General features: G+C 38.0%; 1 long non-coding RNA gene across 1 annotated transcript; it reads left to right on the top strand.

The window, feature by feature from the left end:
- Positions 1-7,672: 7,672 nt before the first annotated feature.
- On the top strand, positions 7,673-10,065 carry LOC137071560 (uncharacterized). The gene is made up of 3 exons (XR_010904454.1): positions 7,673-8,337; positions 8,914-8,957; positions 9,124-10,065. It is a non-coding gene; the product is annotated as an uncharacterized lncRNA (long non-coding RNA).
- The last annotated feature ends 3,859 nt before the right edge of the window (positions 10,066-13,924 follow it).

Below are 13,924 nucleotides of genomic sequence, written 5' to 3'. Positions count from 1 at the left end.
ACCAAAGCGTTTGATTTGTAGGCATATGTATTCCTCCAGTCGCGAGCCTGTGCGCTTTATCTGACGTTTCAGGCCCGTCTGGCCCGGCAGCTGCGCACGGACTGGGACTAAAATAATTCAGACTGACAAAATAATAAAAATGACCATCTTCTTTTAAATAATAATAAAATCAATAAAAACGACATTCTTCTTCTAAATAACAAGCGTCATTAAGAATAATAATCATAATAATAATAAGAAGAATCTTACAAATTGTAATGTAATTATTAATGTGAATGAATCTTACTCCACATCACATCATCATCACTATTGTACACCCCAATAAATGTGCCGTGATACGAAATTAAATGCTATTTTTTTCAAAACGTGCTGTAAAATAATGATGGTAGGCCTAATTATCATCCAAACAGCTTTAAACTGCTGGAGTGAGCTTCTCAACCCCTACACTATTAACACTACTCGTTATTTGTGTCCATATTTTGTTTTTGTGGGTGCCTTTAATTCTACTCTTTAAACTCCCAAATAAAACAATTTCGGGTTTTTTTCCACTTCCCTGGTGATCTCGATGGGCGCGTCTCAATCATCTCAATAGGTCAGTAGTCAGAGCACTAATCAGGGAGTACGCCCATTGACTTATGCCCTAATCAGTGCCCTGACTAGTGGACTAGTGAGATGATTGAGACGCGCCCGATCTCCACGTCGGAGAAGTTGCGCTTCTTTGCCGTCTTCTGTTTGTCCATGGCATAAAATGAGGGCGTGGGGGAGGCGGAGACTTGAATATACCCACATGGAAAGAACCTATATGAGGATATATGCTGTTAGGTTTTTGCCCCTTATTCGTGTCTCATCCCAGGTTTCTGAAGTGGCAGTTGAATGAACAAAGACTCAGCGCTGAGGGAGAGTATCCAAAATCTCTCTCCACTTTATTTAGTAAAGCAGAGGTTATATACATTGAATACGAAGGGTGTAACATGATTTGAACCAATGAGAGAGAGAGAGTACATCATATAGCTCAGGGTATAGGAATGTGATAAACAAGTCTAAATATGGTCATCTCTTGGTCAGATATCCAGGCTTTCCTTGAGCTCCTGAAGATCTTGTAATAGAAAACAGCAGGGACCATTTTCTAACTCCCAGTCACTCCACCAGCACCTGCTCCTTATATGGAGTGGTTCCAGAAGATGTAAACCATACATTCCAATGTAAAACATTCAAACATAAAATACATCTTCCTCAGAGAGAGGGACAAGAGACCCTCTGACCACTTCTCTTCCATGCTGAGACCAACATAAAATCTATCACTGCCCCTTTTGGCAATAAAATTGTCACACTCAAATCTCAGCATTACTTTTCTTCTACACAAATACAATCACTTTCTTTTAACCTTACACTAATAATATTCTTCAGCAAACATTTCTGTTGTTTTTCTTTCATAATGCACTCAAGTTTCATTACCCGTACTAACAACAGCTTGTATAGAAATAAATACATTTGTTTAGCACAACCAGGTGAAATATAAATTTAGCAATCATGGCTTGAGAGCTTCAATGATAATTATGGCTGGTTCTAGATCTAGAACAATTTCTTCCTTCGTCTCCTTTTCGAACATCTTGGTTCTCCTTCCGTTGGATCTTTCCTTGGTTCACTGGCTTCCCCCTCCTCATTGATCAGCACATTTCCTTGGGATGGAGCCACCTTCAGTCGACTGGCATGGATCCACTGTGGCTGGAAGTCAGTCAGCACTCCTGTTCTCGTTACAGCAATCACCGTGGCAGGACCCAGATATTTCGGCTCTCCCAGTTTTGTGGGCTTCAGACTCTTTATCAACACCTGTTGTCCTGGAACGAAAGGATGAGTGGGCTTTTCTGCAGGAAGAGGGAGAGAAAGAGAAACATCACCATTGATGCTATTCAAAGTTTTGACTAGGGAATCCACATAATCCGTGATGATCACCTCCGTGTCACCTGTGGAAAAATCGCCAGCGCGACCTTTGACCCATGGGGTCGGGAAAGGTCTACCCATAAGGATTTCAAATGGAGACATCTTTGTTGTTGCTGATGGTGACATTCTAATTTCTGTCAAGACAGCAGGCAGCAGATCAACCCAATTTCTGCCTGTATCAATACACGCTTTATTCAGCCTATCTTTGATAATCCTGTTCAGATTTTCAACTTGCCCACTTGATTGTGGCGAATATGGTATATGAAATTTCCAGGTAATATGAAGTTCTTTAGCTAGCAACTGTGTGACTTTGGAAGCGAACGGTGTTCCATTATCACTATCTATGACCGGAGGTATGCCAAAACGCAGTATAATGTCTTTCGCCAGAGCTTTCACTACCGTCTGTGCATTTTCTCGTCCACACGGAAAAGCTTCAGGCCATTTAGAAAATCGGTCAACAATCACAAGCAAATATTTATTATTTCCGCAAGGAGGCATGTGCGTAAAATCAATTTGCAAGTGTTGGAATGGTAGCTCAGGATGTGGCAAAGAATCATATTTAGTTGCTTTGTGCTTGTTGGTTTGAGCACACACCAGACAAGAATCCAGTATTAACAGAGTATTTCTTCGAGCATTTGCTATGCAGTAAGATCGATTCAACATTTGTATCACTTTCTTTTTTGACACATGTGATACACCATGATAATGTCGACACAGCATAACAATCGAAGATGCAGGTAATGCAAGTCTACCCTGTTTATCTCTTAAAATTCCAGCTTAATCTGGTTTTACTTCATTGTCTGCCCAATGAGTCAAATCAGCTTGCGTAGGGTTAGCTTGTAATATTTTAATGTCCAAATCATTGGTCAATGATGAATTCATCATAGGCACCTCTGTGCCCCTTTCGCTTACATGTGGACTTAATTTCACTTCTTTAGCAGCCCATTTCGCTATTTCATCTGCAAATCTGTTTCCTTTGGCCTCATCTGTTTCTCCTGACGCATGTCCTGCTACTTTGATAACAGCAAGTTTTGATGGTTGTTGTGCTGCATGAATGAGCTCCGCTACAATGCTAGAATGAGCAATTGGCTTTCCATCTGAGGTTTTAAAATTTCTTTCTTCCCATAATTTAGCAAAATCATGGACTATGCTATATGCATATTTGGAGTCAGTGTATATATTAACACACTGACCTTTTGCCAATTGACAAGCTTTCGTTAAAGCAATCAATTCTGCGACTTGTGCTGACTTGTATGGCAAAGAGTATGCCTCAATTACACGATTAGGTAATTCAACAATACTATAACCGCACAAGTATGTATTATCATTTGGTTTGAAACAGGATCCATCAATATACCAATTGTTCCCCTCCTCCAGGACAGATGTAGAAACATCTGGCCTGCAGGCTGTAGAAATCTGGATTCTGGACAGGCAATCGTGGTCGTCACTCTCAAATTCACCTTGCGTCAGCAACCTGTGCAAATGTACAGTAGGGCCATGAATAACAGAAGTTGGTTTCAGAATCAAATTAGCAGTAGCTAATAATATAGCCTCATAGCCTGATCGGCGTTGAGCAGTCATATGTTGTGTTGAAATATTATTCATAATGACTCCTACCTGATGAGAAGTGTGCACTATCAATTTATGTGATAATACAATTCGTTCAGCATCCTGCACCATGATCGCTGTTGCAGCCACTGCACGCAAACAAGCAGGGAGTCCCCTGGCCACTGAATCAAGAGTTTTAGCCAAAAAAGCTATAGGACGAAAATTACCCCCGTGAGCTTGGGCTAGGATTGCAGCGGCTGTGCCTCCACCTTCGTGGACGTACAGGTGAAACTCTTGAGTGTAATTCGGGAGGCCGAGTGCAGGAGGTCTCATAAGAGAGGATTTCAAATGTCTGAATGCTTGGTCCATTTCAGCTGTCCATGTAATGTCCTCTGTGTCCCCCAGAGTAGCAGTTCGTAGGATTTTGTCATACATGGAACAGTTAGGCACCCAGGATCGACAGTAATTAACCAGTCCCAGTAAGCTTTGCATTTGCTTCCGTGTCGATGGGTGCTTAAAGGTTGCAATAGCTTTCACTCTGTCAGCAGACAATTTCACTTTGCCCTGTGAAAGTTCATGTCCAAGGTACTGCACCCTCCTCTGTACCCATTGCAGTTTCTCTATAGATGCTTTGAAACCTGCTTCCGCCAAAATGTTGCAGACAATTTTAGAGGCAGCAGCACACATGTCCTCTGATGCACCTGTGATGAGAATGTCATCCGCATATTGAAGCAGACAGGTGTCTGGAGGAATTTTGGCATCTTTCAGTGTTGCGTGCACTACAGCAGAGAAAACAGCCGGAGAATCTCTGAACCCTTGCGGGAGTCGTGTCCACGTCAATTGAGAATTTTCCAGGGTAAATGCAAACAGTGGCTGTGTTCGGCGATCAACAGGAATGCTGAAGAAGGCACTACAAATATCCAAAACAGTAAAATATGAATGTTCAAAAGGGATAGAATTAATTATGGTTTGCACATCAGGTACAATAGGAGATAATGGTGTTACTAACTCATTAACTTTTCTCAAATCTTGAGTTAGGCGCCAAGAGCCATTTGCTTTCTTGATTGGATTAATTGGTGTATTATAAGGTGAATGAGTGTGTACCAGAATACCTTGAGCCAGTAATTTATCAATAACAGGAAGAATACCCTCCACCTTTTCTTTTGAGATGGGGTACTGTTTCTTATAAACAGGCTTGTCTGTTATTAGTTTATCAAAATAGGGCTGGACATCAATGAATCCTGCGTCATCCTTATGGGCCGCCCAAAGCTTGGGGTTGACGCCCTCAATTTCTTGTCTGAGCTCAGTTGCGGACTCATCTTCGAGGAGAACACTTCCTGTATCAACAGTGAGAGAGTAGGCTGCAGGAAACATAAGTTGCAGAGAGTCATCATCAAAGGAAAGTTGAATACCCAGTTTATGCGTCAAATCCCTACCCAAAAGGCAGAAAGGTGATTTGCAAATTTATGCCCAATTCATCAACAGAAATTGTGGTAATGTTTGGAGTAGTTATGCGAATTAACTGTGCAGTCTCTTCGTTCATATTATTCAGGAATGTATTTAAGAACAATAGACAATTTTCTTTAATAGGAATCGCAGATGCCTCCCCCCATGCATGTTTAAATCTATTAAAAAATGCAACAGGGCTTTCCCCAATTTTCTGCTTCGTATTTGCTGCATATGAGATGTCTTGTTTAGCAGAAGACACTTTCAGTAAAAAAGCAGTCAATTGTTTGAAAAATTCTTTGAGTTTACCTGAGCTGGACCATACCCAATCAGCATTGTCTTCATTATCGTCATCGGAATCAGTAAATAACAGCTCATGTGGTTTAGACAAATCAAGAGGCTTAGAATATCCAGCTTTTCGAGACACTACACGATGTGTAGGTGGTGTATCATATTTGGGGTTTAAATACTCAATTTCCCCAATCATTTCATCCTCCGTAATTTCTGCAGGCAGTGTTTTAGTCAAAATAAAACGATAATCTCACCCTGTCAGTTGACTGTAGGCTGTTAACCGTTTCAATACTGATACAAATTGATGTGGTGTTTTAGAAGGATCCGGCAGATCTTTGCAGATTGCCACTGCTTCCGTAACACTCAAGGGAGTAATTTTAAATCCATCGGGAATTTGTACAAACAGAAAAACTTCATTTGTTTTTGGCAACGACGGATATAAGCGATTAGTCAAGGGCTTCGAAACTTCAGCAGAATTAACACATTCATACGGCGGTAGGTACGCATCAGCTTTTAGCTGCAGTGGAGTTGGAGAGACAGAGCTGTCCCCTTTTTTCAACTCTGGCCCTTTTTCCCAGTATGTTTTCATCTTCATCCAAGTTTTATATGAATCTTTCATATACTCTTCAGGCCATTTTAATCACCCCAAGACCCATAGACCATATTTTTTTGCTAGACGCATATCTTCATTTTTAAAAGACCCATCACGGGGAAAAGGATCTAATTGTATTTTCCCTTCTGTCCACCCCGCGAGATTAGAGAGATAGGGTTCCGTGAAGAACGCTTTATTATTACGAATCATAAAATCTTTTGGAGTTTCCCCAATTAATGGTCGACTAATTGTGTCACCCATTTGAAACAGCCAACAAAGATCTCTTTACTTAATGCAAGCTTTACAATATATTATTATTATTATTATTATTTTTTTTAACGGAATTTGCCAAATAAATTTCAAACAAAAGTCTGCAGCTTTGTATTAACTTTTTTGTATTTTTGACCCAAAATAAAGAATTATTTTAAATTCAATATTATTCATTCAACTGCCAAAAAGAACTGAGGATATCACAATGAAATAGATTACTGAGAGAGAAACAAATCTTCAACTCAAATTCTATTTCCTTCCCACAAATAAAAATCTGTGAGGATAACACCAAAAAATGAAAAAGATGATCAGTCCCCTTTCACTCTTCCCGTATTTATCAAAAAATACGAGGATAACCACTTTTAACAACTATGAAAAAAGTGCGGCACGAAAATGCGAGGATCAATTTCTCAACAGACAGTAAGATGCACTTAAGCATTTTATTTCTTACCTGTCTGGAGAAACCCCAGAGACGAGCCCCCAAATTGTTAGGTTTTTGCCCCTTATTCGTGTCTCATCCCAGGTTTCTGAAGTGGCAGTTGAATGAACAAAGACTCAGCGCTGAGGGAGAGTATCCAAAATCTCTCTCCACTTTATTTAGTAAAGCAGAGGTTATATACATTGAATACGAAGGGTGTAACATGATTTGAACCAATGAGAGAGAGAGAGTACATCATATAGCTCAGGGTATAGGAATGTGATAAACAAGTCTAAATATGGTCATCTCTTGGTCAGATATCCAGGCTTTCCTTGAGCTCCTGAAGATCTTGTAATAGAAAACAGCAGGGACCATTTTCTAACTCCCAGTCACTCCACCAGCACCTGCTCCTTATATGGAGTGGTTCCAGAAGATGTAAACCATACATTCCAATGTAAAACATTCAAACATAAAATACATCTTCCTCAGAGAGAGGGACAAGAGACCCTCTGACCACTTCTCTTCCATGCTGAGACCAACATAAAATCTATCATATGCGCATATATGAAACATATATGCAGCTTATATGTACATATATGCTGCATATATGCACATATATGATAATATGTATGCTGCATATATGCACATATATAATATGTATGCTGCATATATGCACATATATGATAATATGTATGCTGCATATATGCACATATATAATATGTATGCTGCATATATGCACATATATGATAATATGTATGCTGCATATATGCACATATATTCCACATATAGGTAAAATTGAGGTGCATATATGTGCATATCAGGCCATATAGGTCTCCTGTATTGCCTCTTTATATCCACATATAAGCCATATAAGATATGTCTCAGCTCATGGCAGGATCCGGTCATAGCTCAATGTAATTTTACAGGTTATGGTCTGTATTATTTGTTTTGTTTTTTGTTTTTACAGAATTTTCCTGTTTTTTCATTATACAAGAAATGCCTGGTGTTTTACAGATATTCGCTGTATTTTAAATTTCGACTATTAAATTTACAGGAATTGCTTGTATTCTGGTAGCCTATTACATCTGTTTTTTTTTTTTTTTTAAGATGGATTTTTACAGAATAATATGTAATTTTAGCCTATACATAAAAGTGTGATTAATATTTTACAGATTTTTTTTTGTAAAATTAGAAAAAAGTAAACGAATGTTTAACTACAGAAATCAGCAGTCATTCAACATGTTTTACTTACCATTTAAGATAATGTGTTGGTTAGTGAGTTGTTTTAGGCTAAATAATAGTATTTGTACACTAGGCCTATACATATTAGTCAAACTATAAATTGGATTGTAGCTACTAATCTTTTAACCTTGCCTTGCAAACAAAAAAAAAGAAGCTAATTTTGATAATTTTTTGCACTGACTAATTCTCCCCTAAATTTCCTAACCACATCTATTCATGTACATTTGATGGGTTTCCAAATCCAGTTGCAAATGCAGCTGTGTGTGTGTGTGTGTGCGTGTGCTTGCATGCGCGCGCGCGTGACGCAGTTTCAAATTTGCTGCCGGTTAATTTTCCGTTAGTCACGCCCACAACAGTTTGCGGAGAGGTAACGTTACAGTGATGTTAGAGCGGGTGATTTGAATTTATTTTATCCTAAGCTACACTCGTGAAGTGAGTCGTGAGATTAACTGGATTTGAGCAGCCGTGAGCAGGATCTCGGAACTATGTGAGGAAAAATAACGCGCCATTTCAGTGAGAATGTCTCGGCAACTACAGCGACTTTTGACAAGCAGCAGCGGCCATCATATCAACCGATCACTGGGCTGAGGTAAGAGTCTCATTCTATGATATATATATCGTGTGGCTGCACATTGATGTTGTTGGTTGTTTTAAAGCTGTTGTTAACATTTCTAATCGTTGTTCAGTCACATAACTGGTGTTGAGAGTAAAACACTGAAAATTATAGCAGTTCAGGCCTCTTTCAATTTTCCATCTGTTTAACCAAGAAAGATTAACTTAGCTATTCATAAAGTTTGAAAGGTTGTATGTGATAGTTAATGTTACCGTCATTATGTCTTTTGAAACAATGAACTAACGTTATCGATTAACTATAGACCTATATATATATATAGCTCTGGAAAAATGAAAATATATTATATTATCATCGATCCAGATGATTGGACAGTTACGTTACACCCCTAGAGAGTTATATGATGCAGCTAACATTAAGTCAAAGTAATATAATTTTACTTTAATTATAAATACTGTAAATTTAGCTCAGCTTCCAGATCACATTAGGTTGAGGTTTTTGGTCTCAGTAAAACATGCTGGCATGTTTTAATTAATGTAATAGTCCTATTTTTTTATTTGTATTATTTTTTTATGCTTTTTTGTGTGATTTCAGGTCCTGTGGAAAGACTGGAGGTCTACAGGAGGTGAGCATTGCAGGTGTGGAATAAGGGCACTGTTCTTCTCATTCAACAAATTCTTTGTTTGCATCTTATCATGCAGCTGTTTTGAATAGTATTTTGTTATAATTGCAACTAGAATAATTCAGAAACATGGTTTTTCCTATCACTGCTATCCTGACACAGCTCTCTACCCTTCATTCCAGCGGATGATCAGCCGTAGCTGCTCGCATCTCAGCCTGCTTGATGGAAATTTCCGACCTTCACCTGGATGACCTTTACCTTCAACTCAACCTCGCCAAGACGGAAGTGCTCGTGGTTTCAGCCAGCCCTACCTTTGTGTTATAACTGATCAGTTAATCTTCACAGACCACATTGCTAGAACTGGCCGTTCTTTAGATTTTCCTTGTACAGCATTGGGATGATCAGGCCATTCCTATCGAAACATGCTACACAACTCATCCAAGCTCATGTTCCAGCCACTGGCATCAGTGTTTGCTGATGCACTGTGAAGACTTGCGCTGTGAAGGCAAATGGCGCATTGTGGTGCCATCCCAAAGAGGCACAAAATCACTTTCACAGACCATTATCTGGACTGTTCCATGCTGGTGGAATAACCTGACTCCAGCCATTTTCAGGAGACCACTAAAGATGCATTCTTTTGTGAACACATGACCCATTAAAACTAGCTCTTTTCTGTTTAACAAAACTGCTAGACTAACTAAAAATTGTCACTGCACTTATTGCTGCTTCCATACTCTTCATTTGTAAGTTGCTTTGGATAAAATTTAATTGTACATGTGTAAAATAATAACTGCAATGTGACAGTATAAAAATAGAAAGATAATTGTCTTTTAATGTAGATATTTTTGCATATTCTAAATTATATACTAAGCTTGTATTTCCTACAACAGAAGTAACTTGACATATGTGTTATGTAAAATGACTAATAATGTAAATGTGCAGTTTCTGTACAATATTTTGTAAATTTAACAGAAATTGGCTGTAAAGGTTGCTATTTATGTACAAGTAGGCCTACTTAATTTAGAGGTTGAAGTTGTGAGTGGTTCTGTTCAAATAAATATTAATACTGTAAATATGCAAACATGTTTTTGAATTGATGTGCTTACTGCATTTTTATAAATACTATCTTAGTTATTGTACATAGAAAACATATATTTTAAAAGTAAATTACTGTAGATGGACAGCAGGTTTGTAAAATAAATTTGATTGAAAATTTGATGTTTTATGTGTAATTTAACATAATTGATCCGTTTTTCCACAGTTTAATAAATTATAATTAACATTAATATACTGTAATTAATTTTTTTACAGTGTAGGTGAACATATAGGTGCATATATGCACACATATAAGTGCATATATGTACATATATGTGCATATATATACATATATGTACATATATGTACATATAATATAGGAAAACGGCCAATTTTATACATGTCACATATATTAAAAACCTATATCAAATCCTATATTAAAACATATATGTTTATATAGGTTCTTTCCATGTGGGTATAGGGGCGTGTTATTCTAATGACGATCGTTTTCAGCCGCCGCATTTATCAAGGGCAAGTATTGCGTACACCTGGATTGCAGAGGTACGCACAGCTTCATAAATCAGGCGGTGAGAGGAGTGTAAGCATAATCTTACGCCAACATATACACCAGTTTCTACGCAAGATTGATAAATGAGGGCCAATGTGTCAAAAAATAATGACAAAAAACCTTCTGATCTTTCATGTCTTTATTGAATACAAACAACTATAATGTGTTTTCAATGCGCACAATGCGTTATACTCATTCAACATTCAAAATGCAGAGGAAAAAGTAATTGAACCCTTAAAATTAATAAGCATTATTACATGTGCTGGTCATATATATAGAATATCATCAAAACGTTGATTTATTTCACTAATTCCATTCAAAAAGTGAAACTTGTATATTATATTCATTCTTTACACACAGACAGATATATTTCAAATGTTTATTTATTTTAATTTTGATGATTATAACTGACAACTAAGGAAAATCCCAAATTCAGTATCTCAGAAAATTTGATTATTTCTTAAGACCAATACAAAGAAAGGATTTTTAGAAATCTTGGCCAACTAAAAAGTATGAACATGAAAAGTAAGAGCATGTACAGCACTCAATATTTAGTTGTGGCTGCTTTTGCCTGAGTTACTGCAGCAATGCGGCGTAGCATGGAGTCGATCAGTTTGTGGCTCTGCTCAGGTGTTATGAGATCCCAGGTTGCTCTGATAGTGGCCTTCCGCTCTTCTGCATTGTTGGGTCTGGTATAACGCATCTTCCTCTTCCCAATACTCCATAGATTTTCTATGGGGTTATGGTCAGGCGAGTTTACTGGCCAATTAAGTACAGGGATACCATGGTCCTTAAATCAGGTACTGGTTGCTTTGACATTTTGGTCAGGTACCAAGTCCTGTTGGAAAATTAAATCTGCATCTCCATAAAGTTGGTCAGCAGCAGGAAACCTGAAGTGCTCTAAAATTTCCTGGTATACGTCTGCGTTGACCTTGGACCTCAGAAAACACAATAGACCAACACCAGCAGATGACATGGCACCCCAAACCATCACTGACTGTGGAAACTTTACACTGGACATCAAGCAACGTGGATTGTGTGCCTCTCCTCTCTTTCTCCAGACTCTGGGACCTTGATTTCCAAAGGAAATGCAAAATTTACTTTCATCAGAGAACATAACTTTGGACCACTCAACAATCCTTTTTGTCTTTAGCCCAGGCGAGACACTTCTGACGTTGTCTGTTGTTCAAGAGTGGCTTGACACAAGGAATGTGACAGCTGAAACCCATGTCGTGCATCATCTGTGTGTAGTGGTTCTTGAAGCACTGACTCCAGCTGCAGTCCACTCTTTGTGAATCTCCCCCACATTTTTGAATGGGTTTTGTTTCACAATCCTCCCCAGGGTGCGGTTATCCCTATTGCTTGTACACTTTTTACTACCAATTCTTTTCCTTCTCTTTGCCTCTCTATTAATGTGCTGGGACACAGAGCTCTGTGAACAGCCAGCCTCTTTTGTAATGACCTTTTGTGTCTTGCTCTCCTTGTGCAAGGTGTCAACTGTCGTCTTTTGGACAACTGTCAAGTCAGCAGTCTTCCCTGTGATTGTGTAGCCTACAGAACTAGACTGAGAGACAATTTAAAGGCCTTTGCAGGTGTTTTGAATTAATTATCTGATTGGAGTGTGGCACCAGGTGTCTTCAATATTGAACCTTTTTTACAATATTCTAATTTTCTGAGCTACTGAATTTGGAAATTTCAATAGTTGTCAGTTATAATCATCAAAATAAACTAATCAACAAAATAAAAGAAATAAACATTTGAAAAATATCAGTCTCTGTGTAATGAATGAATATAATATACAAGTTTCACTTTTTGAATGGAATTATGAAATAAATCAACTTTTTGATGATATTCTAATTATATGACCAGCACCTGTTTAACCTACACTTCCCCCCTACAATTAAACCCAACAGATGCAAACTGTTGCCGCTGCCATCTCAGTTAGAGCTTGGTAACCGGTACATGACGAAGGAATAAAAGACTTGCAACTCAGACATTATCTGACGTTTTCCACCTGCACACTGCTCAAGAGAGCAGCGGCCATTTTTATTAATGATTGCACACCTGTGTATGTTACTCCACCCACTTCATGGAAAACAGATCACCGTCAATTAGAGAACATATACAATTACATAAGTCAACACCTCCACTTGTTCTTAAATTGACAGAATATAACACAGTGCATCACATACATGCATTTCTTCACACTCCAAATAAAAAACACATAAATTTATCCATCCTAACTTTAGACACAGATTTTGTTAATATGTCTGCCACCATATCAGCTGTAGGACAATAATGAAGAATTATCTTGCCATCATTCAGTACAGATCTAACAAAATGATACCTTATATCGATATGCTTACACCTTTGTCGACACACTGGATTCTTTGAAAGTGCAATTGCACCCTGATTGTCCTCAAAAATAGTCACTGGTGCATATTCAAGTACATTGTCCATTCCATTGATTAGATTGGTCAGATACACACTTTCTTGTGCAGTAGCTGATAAAGCCATATATTCGGCTTCACATGAGGATAAAGCAACAGTTTGTTGTTTCTTAGATTTCCAAGAAATAACAGGTCCATTCCCAGACAAACTAAAACAGTAGCCTGTAATACTATGCCTGTCATTCAAGTCTGCTGCCCAGTCTGCATCGCTATAAGCTACAAGTTTCAGATCTACATCAGTTCTCTTATAACATAATTCCAGATCTGCTGTACCTTTCAAATACCTCAACACATGTTTAGCAGCCACCCAATGTTGTTCTTTTGGTGCCCTTAGATATTGTGCTAACTTACTCACAATGAAGCTCAAATATGAGCGAGTACTTGTCATCATATAGATTAAACTGTCAATCACTTCTCGATACCTCTTTGGGTCAACAGGTTCACCATCATTGTCAAATTTTACTTTGATTTCACATGGGGTTGACCTTGATTTGCAGTGAGTCATATCAAATCTCTCCAAAATTTTTAAAATGTATCTTTCCTGATTCATTTTTACTTTACCATGTTCTTGCGTAAAGTCAATGCCCAAGAAATGTCGAAGTTTTCCCAGATCTTTAACTTTGAATTTAATCCCCAACATTTCCTTCACATCTCTGAGTATTTGATCATTACTCGCTGCAATGATTAGATCATCAACCCAAATAATCAATATGACTCTTTCTTTGTCAGTTTGTTTACTATAAACACAATAATCTAATGTGTTTTGGACAAAATCATTTTCAATTAAGAAATCATGCAACATCTTGTTCCAATTTCGTCCTGATTGTTTCAGACCATACAGTGATTTATTGAGCTTACATACCAATTCTTCTCCTGTTTTTGACTCGACTTCAAATCCTTCAGGTTGCTTTATATAAATTTCACAATCTA

The sequence above is a fragment of the Pseudorasbora parva genome, chromosome 3 (assembly GCF_024679245.1).
Source record: "Pseudorasbora parva isolate DD20220531a chromosome 3, ASM2467924v1, whole genome shotgun sequence".
NCBI classification, from domain to species: domain Eukaryota; kingdom Metazoa; phylum Chordata; class Actinopteri; order Cypriniformes; family Gobionidae; genus Pseudorasbora; species Pseudorasbora parva.
Note: the sequence above shows the minus strand (reverse complement) of the source record. Positions and strands in the feature narration are given on the sequence as shown.